The sequence below is a fragment of the Notamacropus eugenii genome, chromosome 3, assembly GCF_028372415.1.
Source record: "Notamacropus eugenii isolate mMacEug1 chromosome 3, mMacEug1.pri_v2, whole genome shotgun sequence".
NCBI classification, from domain to species: Eukaryota; Metazoa; Chordata; class Mammalia; order Diprotodontia; family Macropodidae; genus Notamacropus; species Notamacropus eugenii.
Window position 1 is genome coordinate 347,173,551 of NC_092874.1, and position 16,746 is coordinate 347,190,296.

General features: G+C 38.4%; 1 long non-coding RNA gene across 1 annotated transcript in view; it reads right to left on the minus strand.

Moving 5' to 3' along the window:
• LOC140496866 (uncharacterized) overlaps positions 1–16,746 on the minus strand; it is a 42,741-nt gene that overhangs the window by 4,557 nt on the left and 21,438 nt on the right. Inside the window, exon 3 of the long non-coding RNA XR_011964426.1 lies at positions 5,586–5,663. This is a non-coding gene — a long non-coding RNA (uncharacterized lncRNA). The remainder of the gene's footprint in view (positions 1–5,585; positions 5,664–16,746) is intronic.

Genomic DNA, 16,746 nt, shown 5'->3' on the forward strand with positions numbered 1-16,746 from the left:
GGACAGCAGGGACCAGAAGCACAGTATATGTCCGGAGCTGGACAAGATAGATTCACTGAAGACAGGCAGCCTCAAGACTCCACCATGAACCTAGTGGAAAGCTATAGTATGACTAAAGGGAACTTAACCAAAGAGAGAAAGATACTTCCAGAAACAAGGAGCTGTGACTTACCTCTGTGCCACATGGGTTTTTTAAGCTTGAACTCACTTTACTCTGGATATACTGGTGGAAGAGTATGTCACACTTTGGGAGGGGGAGAGAGATTTTATACTAACTGTCCTTATTACACCAACATAATAAATATCCCTTTCTAAAAGCTAATTGTCTCACTGACAAATTGAAAAAAGCTGATAATCACTAGAGTTAATACCTCAGTGGAGGCTTTTGAGTTAGCATTTGAAAACCATCTCCAACCCCTCATTCTGGATGAATACCTGGTCACTGGATCCAGATGGCTCAGGAGGGGAAAATAAGGCTGGTGACCTTGCACAGCCCTCCCTCACTCAAAACAAAGACAAGTGGAAGTCATCATTTCTCTGATGGCATGGTCTTCTTCGAAAACGAAGGACAAACACAAACTGTGAGTAGATTGAGCTGCAACTCTGCTCACCCTCTCCCTTCTGTCTTCCTCTCTCCTCCCTTCTTTTCTCCAAAGGAAGTTATATTTGGATGGTCAAAGGCTGCCCAGTTAACTTCGGGTTTTCCTCCCTTAAAATCTTAGACCCAGGGCACTCTCAAGCCCATGGATTGAACAATACTGGCTCCCTGCCCAACCTCCTGCCTGGTTTTGGATCTTCCTGGCTTCTAGTGAAAGACAATAGTAAGAGTTTCTCTTCAAAACAACAATCTGGAGGCTCCTGCCCCTCCCACCTTGATTTATCTATTTTTTTTCTCTTTTCTATTAAAGGGGCCATCCCCTGACAACTTTTTAAAGAAGCCTATTCACTGAATAGGCATGATCTCACTTTAAGTGAGTACCTGAAAGGGCCTTAACTCAAAAGGCCAAGGTCTCCCATTGCATCCTGGGCTGTCTGCAGTCATCCTGATAAATATGGTCACTGGCTGCAGATGGCTCTGGAGGAGAAGTGAGGCTGGTGACCCTACAGAGCCCTCCCTCCCTCAAAACAAAGTCAAGTGCCAGTCATGTCATCATTTCTCTGATGGCATGGTCTTCTTTGGCAATGAAGGATAAACACAACACAACCCTTAGAACCAGGGTCTAAGTAAGGGGAAGGAAAAATAGGAGTCTTTGCTACACCTGGATTAACTTTGCAAACTATGAAGAACTATAAAAATGAAAGTTCTTATTACTATATAAATGTTAGCTATAATCTTTATAGCATCTCTTCCTCTGGAGGCTTTGGAGAAAAACCTGAAAATCAGGACTGGCCAATAGGTCCAGATACTTTAAAAAAAAAACAAAACAGAATAATGCCTAAGAATCTACAAAGAAGGGTGGAAAATTCTAACCTTTCTAACTTTTCATTTTTTTTTTTGCTTGTTGTTTATGGGACAAATCAGCATAAATTCTGAGCATGTGCTCAGGGGTTACAACTGAGACCTAAATATGTATGATGAGAGGGAGGGAGAGAGAGAGAAAGAGAGACAGACAGACAAAGAGGGACAGAGGGAGACAGAGAGACAGAGACAGAGAAAGACAGAGAGAGACAGAGAGACAGAGAGAGAGAGAGAAATTCAGCCAGGACAATTTTACTGTAATTACTCTAGACTCAGCCAGGTAGAAATAGCAACACATAAAAAAACCTTTTTCCACTTTCTTTTTTTCCACTTTCCATTTTATTTACCGGCTAATCCTACTGCAGAATGCAATCATTAGTAGACAGGGTAGCTAAGAACATCGCAGGATCACAGATTCAGAGCTTATGGATGCCCCTGGGGATATCAAGCCCAACTCCTTCATCTAACAGATGAGGAAACTGAGGTTCAAATGATTAGATGATCTCTTCCTCCTAAAGAAGCAAGTTCCAAGGTCCAAGCTGACATGACTCGATATTCTCTAGTTCACCATTACTTCTAGCCTAATGCATGAAACTACTTTATAACATTCCTGCCAATGGTCAAGATAACACACGAATTTTATTTAAGAGCCTCAAAATTTCAGTTTCTCTTTGCCTTTCAATATATGCTATTACTCAAGTCACAATATTATCAAATTTATGAAGTACAAATGGGGGATAAAATTTTTGTATGTATGGAAAATGTCTCCAAAGAATTTATTTATTTATTTATTTTACTTTTAACATTTATTTTCACAACATTTTGGGTTACAAACTTTCTCCCCTTTTATCCCCTCCCCCCCAAAACCCAAGCATTCTAATTGTCCCTGTGACCAATCTGCTCTCTCTTCTATCCTCCCTCTCTGCCCTTGTCTCCGTCTTCTCTTTTGTCCTGTAGGGCCAGATAGCTTTCTTGCCCCCTTAACCTGTATTTCTTATTTCCTAGTGGTAAGAACATTACAGTTGATCCTAACACTTTGAGTTCCAACTTCTTTAGCTCCCTCCCTCCCCACCCCTTCCCTTTGGAAGGCAAGCAATTCAATATAGGCCAAATCTGTGTAGTTTTGCAAAAGATTTCCATACTAGTTGTGTTGTATAGGACTAATTATATTTCCCTCCATCCTATCCTGACCCCCATTACTTCTATTCTCTTATGATCCTTTCCCTCCCCATGAGTGTCGACCTCGGATTGCATTCTCTTCCCCATGCCCTCCCCTCCATCCTCCCCCCAACCCTGCTTGTGCCCCTATCCCCAACTCTCCTGTATTATGAGATAGGTTTTCCTATCAAAATGAGTGTTCATTTTATTCTTTCCTTTAGTGGAATGTGATGAGAGTAGACCTCATGTTTTTCTCTTGCCTCCCCTCTTTATCCCTCCACTAATAAGTCTTTTGCTTGCCTCTTTTATGAGAGATAATTTGCCCCATTCAACTTCTCCCTTTCTCCTCCCAATATTTCTCTCTCACTGCTTGATTTCATTTTTTTTTTTTAAGATATGATCCCATCCTCTTCAATTCACTCTGTGCACTCTGTCTCTATGTATGTGTGCGTGTGTGCATGTGTGTGTGTGTGTACTCCCACCCAGTACCCAGATACTGAAATGTTTCAAGAGTTACAAATATTGTCTTTCCATGTAGGAATGTAAACAGTTCAACTTTAGTAAGTCCCTTATGACTTCTCTTTGCTGTTCACCTTTTCATGGTTCTCTTCATTCTTGTGTTAGAAAGTCAAATTTTCTTTTCAGCTCTGGTCTTTTCATCAAGAAAATTTGAAAATCCTCTATTTCACTGAAAGACCATTTTTTCTCCTGAAGTATTATACTCAGTTTTGCTGGGTAGGTGATTCTTGGTTTTAGTCCTAGTTCCTTCGACTTCTGGAATATCCTATTCCATTCCCTTCGATCCCTTAATGTAGAGGCTGCTAGATCTTGTGTTATCCTGATTATATTTCCACAATACTTGAATTGTTTCTTTCTAGCTGCTTGCAATATTTTCTCTTTCATCTGGGAGTTCTGGAATTTGGCCACAATGTTCCTAGGAGTTTCTCTTTTTGGATCTCTTTCATGCGGTGTTCTGCGGATTCCTTGAATATTTATTTTGCCCTCTGGTTCTAGAATCTCAGGGCAGTTTTCCTTGATAATTTCATGGAAGATGATGTCTAGGCTCTTCTCTTGATCATGGTTTTCAGGTAGTCCCAGAATTTTTACATTGTCTCTCCTGATTCTATTTTCCAGGTCAGTTGCTTTTCCAATAAGATATTTCACATTATCTTCCATTTTTCAAATCTTCACGCTATGTTCTGTGATATCTGTCTTTCTCATAAAGTCCTTAGCGTCCATCTGTACCATTCCAGTTTTGAAAGATCTATTTTCTTCAGTGAGCTTTTGAATCTCCTTTTCCATTTGGCTAATTCTGCTTTTGAAAGCATTCTTCTCCTCATTGGCCTTTTGAACCTCTTTTGCCAATTGAGTTAGGCTAGTTTTCAAGGTGTTAATTTCTTCAACATTTTTTTGGTTCTCCTTTAGCAGGGAGCTGATCTGCCTTTCATGCTTCTCTTTCATCCCTCTCATTTCTCTTCCCAGTTTTTCCTCCACCTCTCCAACTTGACTTTCAAAATTCTTTTTGAGTTCTTCCATGGCCTGAGCCCATTGGGTGGGCTGGGACACAGAATCCTTGATTTCTCTCTCTTTGCCTGATGGTAAGCATTGTTCTTCCTTGTCAGAAAGGAAGGGAGGAGGTGTCTTTTCTCCGAGAAAGTACCCTTCAATAGTTTTATTTCTTTTCCCTTTTCTGGGCATTCTCCCCAGCCAGTGGCTTGACCTCTGAATATTCTCCTCACACCCACCTCGCCTCCTGGTCCTCCCAGCCAGCCTTTGGGGACTGAGATTCAAATGCTGCTTCCCGCCTTAGGGCTTTTGGCGGGGGCAGGGCTGCTATTCAGTGTGAGAATTAAGTTCAGACGGTCAGGTCGGGGCAGAGCCGCCTCTCAGGCCCAGTTCCCTCAGGGGGTTTATGCACAGACCTTCCACAATGGATCCAGGCTCCCGACCGCTTGGGGAGACCCTGTCTGCAGCCGCCTCTCAGCTTCTATCTCCCGGGGGGGCCCGAGCCATGGGGGCACCCCACTCCCCTCTCGACCCGCCAAAGAGACTCTCTCACCGACCTTCGTCACCTGTGGGTGGGGGGGCTTGTGCCGCCGCTGGAGATCCCGTCCCTAAAGCCTGCTCGGATCTGTACCTCTCGGAGCCGCAGCCGCCGCAGGTCCGGGCTGGGCTCCGTGTCTGCAGCGCGACGGATCTTTTGCGAGAGGTTTGCAGGTCCCTCTGTGGGTGGAGGGACCCTCGTGGCCGCAGGATATCTCGTCCCCGTAGCCCGTTCGGATCTTTTCCTCACGGTGTCACAGCCGCTGCAGGGCTGCACTCAGCTCCCAGTCCCGGCGCCCAGTCCACTGCGCGAAGGACCCCCCGCGAGAGGTTTGCAGGTCTCTCCGGAACAGAAATCTCCCTTGCTCCAATATTCCGTGGCCTCTGGGTGCAGAATTCACCGTGAGTTGGTCCCCTCTAGCCGTTCTGTGGTTGTGGGTTCGGAGTTATGTGTATGTGCGTCTTTCTACTCCGCCATCTTGGCTCCGCCCCCCCAAAGAATTTAAAATGAGCATTGCATAGAAGAAAATGGAGAGTCACATTTTAGTTATAAGCTGCAACATATAAAAACTCAGGAGCTTTGAAGGAGAAAAGGAGTAAAGGACGTCATTAGGTACACGGTTTACAGGAAGAAAAGATGAGCGTGTCAAATGATGAAGGCAAGGGATGACAAGTAGCCATCCAGGAGAAATGGAAGAACCTAGAGGAGGCCATGAAGAAGTGGTATGTAGGATGGGTAGGCATGGATAGTTTGTGATCTACGTTGGAAGGAAACCCTAAATCAATGAGATCACAGATCCATTTGAATATTAAATTTTTATGGTGAATCACATAAGCTATGATAATTAAAAGTAAATAATTTCATTATTAAACTATAATTTTAATTTTTGAGAAAAGAATATGGAAAATGGCAGAGCTTTATTACCTTGGGAAATCTTCCATCCTCTTGATTGGCTGGAAATGACTCCAGACCAACCCAAACTGTTAGTTTTGGGTGACAGATCTGTAGAACAAGTACATACAAAGTTTTATTAAAAAGATATACTCTGAAACCACATATCACCCCCAATTCCCCTGAAGAGCCAGTTCACTTATACCTCATTCAATATCCAAGTCCTATTTAAATCTTTCAGATACCTGGGTTACTATTTAGTTTATAAAGGACCCATAGGAACTTAGGCACATCTAGTTCAATGGATACATCTGTTAAAATAGATCTTATCAAACAATATAACTTTCAGGTAATTTAATGATAGTGCTTCATTACCATTAAACAAATTCAGACTCTGAGAAAGTCCCCTTTTTAAAGTCATGTACAACTGAAGGCTTTGCAAAAACTCAAAATTCATGAGATCTAAGTAAATTAAACAACAAAGTAAATGAAACAACTGAAATTAACTGAAAAGCAAATTTGTTTGTATTCTAGGAGGAAAAAAGAAGACCAATGAGCTGCTTTTTGGACAAAATTCCCTCGTTTAAATAGGACAAAACCCAAGTAATGTACTGACACAAGTGCATAGGGAAAATACTTTTTTCTACTTATTTCCTTTTGAGTATGAATTCCTGATACATTTATATGGTCACCAAAAAGATAATTTTCTCATGACAATAAAAAGCAATGAAATAAAAGTCCTGAGTGGTCTGAGAGTGGGTAGGAAGGCAGCAGTGGCCAAGAATGACTTCAAGAATACCTAATGGAATCAGGCGTAAGAAGTGAGGGACATGGACACGTGAATGGATTGAATGAATAATTCTCTTTTCTAAATATACAAAAGATTCTTACAAAAATCTTGTTAATCAGTCATTCTCTACATTCACTAAGGACAGGGGGAAAAAGCTTAAATTTCAGCAATAGATTCCAGTTAGATATATTAAAGAATTTCTTGGCAATAAGAATTGTTAAATATAAATGGTTATTAAGGGAAGCTGTGAAATATTCTGGAAAAACATTTTGAAAACCACCCTTCAGAGCTAAATTATTGTCAACTAAGTTTACTTAGTTGTAGGAAGGACATATTTTCCCCTTTAAGATTTAATTTAGGATGTCTCATTTTAAAAATCCTAATACTTCACCACAACACACTTAAATACATAGATATAGTTGGTATTTTTGCCCCCTGAAGTAGAGGTTAAATTAATCTGATCACTAGAATAACTGTAACCATTTTTTCCTCCCACTCTATTTTATAATATCTGAGTTCCCCACTTGCCAAGGGGTCTTACTACATGGGAAGCTATGGATCACTGTCTTCTCTCTTGTCTGCAGCGCTTGGCCCATTCCAAATCTTATATCCTATGATGTCCAACACCAAATTACTCACTACTTATATCCCTAAACTATACTAATCTACAAATATTTTCTCAAAACTTATGGAATGGAGAGGTAAAGTGAATCTAGAGACTCACAAATACAGTTAAACTTTAGCTCTAGAGTATTCAAAAAATGACTGAATACATACTTAACATAAGTACGAGCAATAATTTACAAAATGATTGCATTGGTTTATTTCTACTCTCATGATCTTGGATCTTCAAATATATGCATAAGAAATAATATGGTCATAAATAATGATTAAATTATCTTACACACATGAACACCTTTTAACTGAAATCAAGTAAATGTCATTTAAAAAATTTTGGTGATTCTTCGGCCCTTCTGGGCACAGGAGTACAAGACTGCATACTTATTTATTTAACTTATATGCGGAGTACACCATGTAAAATGCTAGGCGGAAAGAATCAAAAACTGGAATGAAGGTTGCTGAAATATCAACAGCCTCAGATATGCAAATGATACCACTCTGATAGCAGAAAGGAATTAAGAAGCCTCTTGATGAGGGTGAAATAGGAGAGAGTAAAAGCTAGCTTGAAGTTTAACATAAAAAACAAAAACCGAAGATCATGGCAGCTGGCTCCATCACTTCCTGCCAAATAGGAACAAGAAGTGGAAGCCATGTCAGATTTTATATTTTTGGGCTCAAAGATCATTATAGATGGCAACTGCAGTCATTAAATTAAAAGACACTTGCTCCCTGAAAGGAAAGATATGGCAAATCTGGACAGCGCACTTAAAAACAGATGTCACCTTGCTGACAATGGTCCATAAAGTCAAAGCTATGGTCAAAGTAGCAATGTATGCCTGTGAGAACTGTGCTATAAGAAAAGCTGAGCGCCGCAGAATTGACGCTTTAAAATCGCGCTGCTGGAGAAGCCTTCTGAGAGTCCCTTGGACGGCAAGGAAATCAAATCAGTCAAAACTGAAAGAAATTAATTCAGACTATTCAGTGGAAGGTCAAATACTAAAGCTGAAACTTATATACTTTGGCCACATAAATAAAAACCTTGATTTTGAGAAAAACTGAAGGCAAAAGAAAAAGAGCATGGCAAAGATGAAATGGATTGATCGTGTCACAGAAACAACAAACACGAACTTGGATAGACTTCAGGAGATAGCGTAGGACAGAAAGGATTGGCACTCTGTGGTCCAAGGAGTCGGACATGACTTAAACAACTGAATAACCACCACCACCACCAGTTAAGCAGTGTACATGTGCATTTGTAAAACTAGAATTTACTACTTAACTGGCAGAAAAGTAGGGAAATGTACTCTTTAACACACAAGGAAAACCAATGCGTGTATACACACACACACACAGATGCACGCGCGCACACACACACATGCTTTTTGGCAAAGCTGTCAGAGTGCTATAATTAAGGCTAGTTGATTCCCAGGTGTTGCTGGTCATATGAGGAATGTAAACTTAAACTCTAAATGGGTTACAAGGATCATTTTCTTCCAGCAGCATTAAATCATATGGCAGATAGGTTCTGAAAGATGATGTAGCAGTACTCTCCTTCTGGGGACCAGGATTTAAGCTTGAAATGTTTAAAAGGAAGATACCTCTAGTGTTTTACCATGTCCTGTGAATGAGACCCAGGATAAAATCACACAGGAGGAGGAAAAGCTCAGCTGCTGTAAGACAAGCAAAATGCCACAGGAGCATTCTGTCATTCAGAAATCTCAAGCAGCACCTCAACTCTAGAGGGAGAGAAATGGAGACACTTTTAAATGGCAAATTATATTTTATAATACTTTGTGGCAGCAGGTAAATATTTCATTGAAAATATATTCCAGGCTAACTGTTGTGAATACTGAGCTACTAAAAGTAAGAGAAAGGGGGATGAAGGAGATCAAAGCGAGAGAAAAGAGAGGGAGACAGCAACACCAAAAATAAGCAATTACAAAGAACCATTCCATTCTATTGTTCCTATGGAGCCTTCTTCACTTCACCTGATTATCATACAACTATAAATGTCAACCTACTCCTTGAAATCAAGGGCCTTTTCCATTTTATTATATAGCACTTGCTAAGAGTACCAAAGTGATCACATGCTCTAAAATGTAAAAATGTATTTTTACCTAAAAATGAAAATTTTCTCTCTCTCTCTCTCTGTCTCTGTCCTCTCTCTCTCACCTTTTGTTACTTTACACAAGTCTATGACAGTGAGGAACAGCTAGGAGGTACAGCATATATTGTGCCTGGTCTGGAATCTGGAGAACCTGAGTTAAATCCAATCTCAGACACTTACTAGCTGTGTGATCCTGGGCAAGTTGGCCTCAGTTTCCTCATTTATAAAATGAGCTGAAGAAGGAAATAGCAAACCGCTCCAGTATCTTTGCCATGAAAACCCCAGATGAGGTCATAAAGAATCAGGCATGTCTGAAATGACTGAACAACAACCATGAAGGTTGCAACAAACGCTTTTCTATACCAACATGTATACAGAGTTTATCAGTACATGTCAAAGTTAAATAAAAAGCAATGAAAAGTTCTACGTGAATTATACATTGAAATAAGCTACATGCTAATAGTACTCTAAATTCACTTTACATATTATGAAAAAATTAAAAGACAAAACAAAAACATAGTTCTTTAGAGTGCTATAAGGTACCTTAGAAAGCAACTAAGTTGATTTCCATTCAAAGGTTTTAAGCTGAGGTCCCTTAGTCTATGTGTGTGTGCAAAAATATATATGTATATATACACATATATGTATACCTTCAGCGTACATATATACATACATATACATGTATGTACACATTTATCTGTATCTATTTGATAATTATTTCCACATATTTATTTTGGAGACCAGACAAGATGTCAGAGTAAAAGGAAGCTATATGGCCCAGCACCCTACCTCATAAGTACTCCAGAAAGACATAGAAAAGCACCTGTTCAGGAAAACTGAAGGGGAAAAAAATAACAGTGAGTCAATTTTCTAGCACTGGTCAAGAAAGAGAGATAGACAAAGGTCTTCAGGCACCGAGGAGTAAGTCTAGACAAGAATCAACCTCTAGGAGCCTTACATTACCAGGGATACAGCTCACCTACTGAAAAAAACAACCCCAAATTAATCTACCAGGTTAAAGAAAAAAATACCACAAGTAGAAAGCAAGAATTCAAGTACCAAAGAGCCAGTAAAGATCACACAAGATTGGCTTATTTCTCTCCTGTCCACTAACTCCCCTTCCTCTACTGAGGGAGTAAAAATGAAAAATAAAGCCCTTAGTTTCAAAAAAAAATGCCTACATTGATTATGTCCAAAAATATAGGCAACTTTCTGGATTCTAATTAAATTCATTATCTTTCTAGTGGACGCAAATGGTTTCATCTTCATTCTTTTGGAATATGATTTATCATTGTGTTGGTCAGAGTTCTAAAGTCTTTCAAAGTTATTTTTCCTCAAGGGTTGATTAAATACATAATTATTTTCCTAGTTCTGCAAGTCTGTGTATCTTTTAGGATTGCTTCTTTCATTAAAAAGTAGTTAACCTTTGTCTTTAAGAATTGGGTACTTAAGGATGCTCTAACATGGTAACATTGAGTTCATAAGAAATAACAGAATCCCCATTCTACTAGTGTTTCATCCAGTTGAACTGCATTCCTTTATAATCATCAATAAATGCAGAAGAGACTACATGGTATATGAATAGTCATACAGAGCACAATCTTGTGCCATTGTACAATACTAACATTACATTTTCAGGCAAATTTTCTTCTTTCTTTTGATTTTGCTGCACTGTCTGCTCTTTCCCTTCCACCTTGGAGAAAAGCATGTCTGGATTAATTATACTAAAAAGCCTGAATTTTCCAGTGATTTTTCAGAAATAGGTATCATCCATGTTAGTACTCAGCATAGTAGGTGCTAAATAAATGCTTGGCACTGATAGCCTGCTGCAGAAATACTTGAAGATTACGCTTGTAATGAAACAGACCTTTCCCTTATAAGGGTATGAATATCAGGAAGAAACTTTTCTACCTTAAACAAACAAACAAATAAATGTTTCTGCCTAGTTACAGATCTGTCGGATATTCCCGAGGAAAAACCTAAATAAAGGGAGAGAAGATTGTGCAGTATTAGTAAAATGTCTATAATGATGTAAACTGATAAACTGATGGTCAAATACAGACAATATAAAGTAATGATGAGTAGGTACATTTAAAAGTAATTGAGAGGCCAAATCTAGATTATCTGTCTTCATTACTAGATTCACCAGATAATTGCTAGTGTTTTATCTTTGTGCTGTATAGGGTTGACCTAACAAAAGCATCATAAAACAAGGTTCTTTATATATAAACCTATTTTTTCCCATTGCAAATATTCCTCCATATGTCACATTGTTTTATTTAAGAACAAGTGACAGCGCTGTACCTTCATAACATTAATCAAATAATGGATGTGAGTGATGTAAATTCAATTTCTTTGGCATGATTCCATACTGCTTGATTGACGATGAAGCAAACATTGCCAAATACTGCAGATTTATTTTTTATTTTATTCACAACATGCATCTTGGCAGTATCATCATTTAAAAATACAAATGTTGTCTACATTAAGTTACGTGCATTTAATATCACAAATGCCTCTCATTTCCCAATAGAGTGATATCAATAACACTATTACCCCTTTAAGGAAGGACATTTTTCAATGTTTGTTTTTGTAATATATATATACATCTATAAAAATGGTACAGTATGTTTCCATCATTCCTATTTGTACATATAGGTCAGTGTCTGCATTTTAATTTGAAGCAACACCATTGCATGATAATAAATCATATTTGAATAAATATGGTATATCGTAGAATAAATAGCTTTTGGTTTATTTTTCATTTCTTTTCATCTGTCCCTGCCACCTCAACTCCAATATGAGTATATAAATTACATGTAATTAGTACAGCATTTGTATTTTGTTTAGTTTTTCAATAGTTTTTCAGTTGTGTCTGACGCTTTGTAACCCCATTCAGCATTTTCTTGGCAAAGATACAAGAGTCATTTGTCATTTCCTTCTCCAGTTCATTTTATAAATGAGGAAACTGAGACAAACAGGGTTAAGTGACTTGCCCAGGATCACACAGCTAGTAAGTGTCTGAGGCTAGATCTAAATGTAAATTTTTAAAAATTACAAATTTTAAATATTACATACATAGCTATTCTATACATACATTTGTGCATATATAAAGGCCTCTGTAAAACAAATTATGAGATTGACTATGTCAGAAAAAGTATGACTCTCCATTTTAAGTTCATCACTTTCTTTTAGTGTATTTCATTTCCATTGTTTTGGATGCTTTGTTTATCATTACAGTGATTAGATGGTAGTCTGTGTAACACTCTTCTCCCCCACACTTTTCTTTGGAGCCTCCCAAACAACGAGCTAGCAATGTGTGCGTCAACCTCATTATCAACATGTACATCCCTAGAAAGCATATTGCCAAGGTATTCAAACTTATCCAGAGCATTCAAAACTTCTCTATGGACTCACTGCATCCTGGGCTCTCTCCAGCCGTCCTGATGAATATCAGGCCACTGGACCCAGATAGCTCAGAAGAAAGTGAGGTTGGCGACCTTGCATGGCCCTCCCTCACTGAAATCAAAGTCAACTGCAAGTCACATCACCATCCTGATGTCATGGTGCTCTTTGGGAACGAAGGACCAATGCAACAACAGAGCCATTGTGCTGACATCATTGTTGTATGCCTATGGAACCTGGACAGTATACCAGTGCCATGCCAGAAAACTGAATCGCTTCCATTTGAATTGTCTTAGGAAAATTCTGACACAGGTTCTTTCTGGAACTCACCTGCCAAGCATTTAGACTCAGTAGAGTGAGCAGTGAGCACAACCATGATGGGCCGGTCATGTTATTTAAATGTCAAACATACACTTGCCTAAAAGACTATTTTATGGAGAACTCATACAGGACAAGTGTTCTCATGGTGGTCAGAAGAAACAATACGAGGACACTCTCAAGGTCTCTCTCAAGAACTCTGGGATTGATTGTACGACATGGGAGACCTTGGCCCAGGACCATCCAGCCTGGTGTGCCCTCATCAGGGAAGGTGCTGTGTTCTACACACAAAGCAGAACTGAAGTAGCTCAGAAGAAACATGAGATGTGCAGATTTGGAGAATCCACCCCAAATGTTCACATGGACTCTTTGTGCCACTCTGGCTTAGTTCCTCATTACTTCACACATCTGAAACTGCTGCAATAACTTGCTTGTTGGTTTTTCTTCCCCAGATCTATCCTAGTCCATCCTCCATTTAGATGTGAAATTGATCTTAAAGACTAAGTCAGATCATGTCACCTGCCCCCACTTCATTCAATCAATTCCACTGGCTCACTGATTACCTTCAGGATTAAATATAAAATCCTCTGTCTTTGTAAATCTTACATCTCCCCTCCATCATCCCTATCCAACCAAGGTACTCTGCAGTCCAGTAATATAGACCTCTTTGTGGCTCCTTGCAACAGGTTTTATACAGGTTGTCCCAAATAAGAATAAAAGCCTTCCAGGGTGTAATATTTCTATTCTCTCTATTTTGTGGGGGAATGGATACTGCTAAGATTGAGGCACAAGAGAAAATAGGAGGAGGGGGTAAGATATACAAGGCAATCACATGGAAACAAGGTAGAAGAGGGAATTCAAAATAGGTATTTTGGAAGATTTACTTCCATGAGGAATAAAGAAACTAAAGAGGGAAAAATAAGCAAAAGGACCATGAAATGAGTAAAAGTCAGAAGAGAAAGAAAGGGCAAAGAATTAATAAAACAAAGGAAGAAAGGAAATCTTTTTTAGAAAGTTGTGCAGAAATAGAAAAAAATGAGCAAATAAAGGAAGACGAGGGGAGAAGAGAATGGAGAGTTTTACTCAGCAACTGAGAGGAAACAAGAGGGGAAGAGTTAGATAACCAGATAAAATAAAGAAATAAAAAATTTCAAAAGCAAAATTCCCAAACTAGGGAAAGCTGTGCAAAAGGGGCATGGGTGGAGGGGAAGGGGAAGATCCTGTGGCAACAAGGAGGCCATAAGTAAATTAATAAAAGTGACTTTAGAAAAAAGGATGGTCTTCACAAAGGAAAAATAACAATAAAAATCCTAATTCGGAAAGAAAAAACAATATTCAAGACAAATGAAGAACATTATAAATCTAATTCTCTTGCATCATTCTCATTTCTCTTCCCAGTTTTTCCTCTACTTCTCTCACTTCATTTTCAAAATCCTTTTTGAGTTCTTTCACGGCCTATAATCAATTCATATTTTTCCTGGAGACTTCTGATGTAAGAATTTTGACTTTATGGTCTTCATCTGGTTGTATGTTTGGATCATCTTTGTCATCAAAGTAAGTTTTTATAGTCTGAGTTTTCTTTTCACACTGGTTACTCATTTTCCCAGCCAAATACTTGGCTTTCTAATTCTTTATTAAGGTAGGACTCCGTTTCCAGGGAGCGCAGGGGTGGGAGAAAGTGTACTGTCCCAGGCTTCAGGGATTTTGTATCAGCCACTTAATTCCCCCACCCCATTTGTGGGCCCAGAGCTCCAGCAGTGGCAGCCACTGGTGCTGCAGCCCTCATCACTGCTGTCTCCATTGGCACCACTTCCTCCTCTACCCCAGGGCTTGAGCCGGACCTCAACAAGACCAGGTCCCACAGAGTTTTCCCACTGACTTTCTATGCTATCTTTGGCATTGTGGATTAAGAAGTCTGGAAATTGCCACAGTTGCCAGCGATCTAGTCCCCCGAGTCCTGCTCCGACCCTGTCAGTGCTGGTATGGCCCATGTCAGACTGGGCTCTGTGCTGCCCACAGCCTGGTGGGATAGACACTTCCTGTCAACCTGCCAGGCTGTCTTAGGCTTGAAATTTGTTTCACTCCACTTTGTGGGTTCTGAAGCTTTAGAATTTGTTTGAGTCATTTTTTACAGATTTTTGGAGGAGTTTAGGGGGAGAGCTCAAGGAAGTCCCTGCTTTTACTCCATCATCTTGGCTCCCTAAATCTAACTCTCATAACTTTAAATGTAAACGCACTGAATCCCCACCCAAAATGAAAGAAAATAAAAACCCCACAAACTTGTGCTTACCGAAAAAACCCCTAAAATCCAAACATAAGTACAAAATAAAATGAGGAATGCTAAGTCAAAAAAATTTATTGTATAACATGTAAATACAAAAAATAAATAACCAAAAAAAGGATTTACTATCATCTTATCAAAGTCAAAACAAAAATATCCAACATAAAAAGAGGTAGACAACTACCTCATGTTGAAAAACAAAACAGAAAACAAACTAATATTTGTCAGACAAGCAAGCAAAACCAGACTTAATTAAAACAGATGAGGAAAACTACATTTTGCTAAAAAGGTACCATAGGTAATGAATAATATCAAAATGTTTATATACAGCAAGTTTCTCTGATAAAGGACTCATTCCTCAAATATATAGGGAACTGAGTCAAATTTATAAAAATTGATAAATGGTCAAAGCATACAAACAGGCAGTTTTCAGAAGAAATCAAAGCTATCTGAAGTCATATGAGAAAATGCTCAAATCACAATGGATTAGAGAACAGCACACTGAAACAACTGAGATACCAACTCATACCCATCAAAAGTGACAAATTCTAGAAGACATGATGAAGGAAAATAGGTGACTTAGTCATTGGTGGTGGAGTAGTGAACTGGTCCAACCATTCTAGAAAACAATCATAAACTATGCCCAAAGGGGTATAAAACTGTGCATACCTTTTGACCCAGCAATACCATTACTCGATCTATATCACGAAGAGATCAAAGAAAAAGAAAAAGGGATTATATGTAAAAAAATATATTTATAGCTGCCCTTTCTTGTGGTGGCAAAGAAGTGGAAAGTCATGGGACATTCAGAAATTGGGGAATGCCTGAACAAGTTGTGGCATATAGAATATTATTGTCCTATAAGAAATGAGGATGGTGGTGGTTTCAGGAAAAAATTAATTTAAAGAATGGCAAGATCTATATGACCTGATGCAAGGCTCCAAGACAATCCCAAAGGATTCATGATGAATGAATGCTATCCAACTCCTGAGGGGAAAATGATGATTTATGAGTTCAAATTGAAATGTAGTTTTCTTCCTTTAATTTGCTTTATTCTGCAATATGGCTAATATGGAAATATTGTTTGCATGTTTTCATATATATAACTGATATCATATTGTTTGCTTTCTCAGTGGGTAAGGGAGAGTTGGGAGAGAATGAGGAACTCAAAATATAAAAACAAAAGACTATTAAAAATTAATTAGCATTATTTAAAAAGATAAGCATTCACAAAAGCTAATATAATAATAGTAGTAGGAAAGTTTCATGAATCTCTCAATTGTGAAGAAATCTAACAAAGATAAAAGAAAAAATATTACAGGAGAAATTAAAACTAAAAGACTAACAGTATCTTCAAAGTTAGACAAAAAAAAAAATAAGAACTTCATAGAAAGGGAGACTGAAAATCAAAGAACTAGATAAACTAGAAACCAAACAGACTAAAGAAATAATCAATTATAAAAAGCTGTTTCTTTGAAAAGGCTAACAAAATTATAACGTTAGCTAACCAAAATAAAAAGAGATAAAAAAATCAAATCAACAAAATGGCAAATAAACAAGGTGAAGTCAAAACAAATCCATAAAACGTTTTTTTAAAATTCTCAGAACCTATTTGTACAGTTATATTCTAAGATAACTGAGAACATAAAAGAATATTTTCAAAAGCATAAAA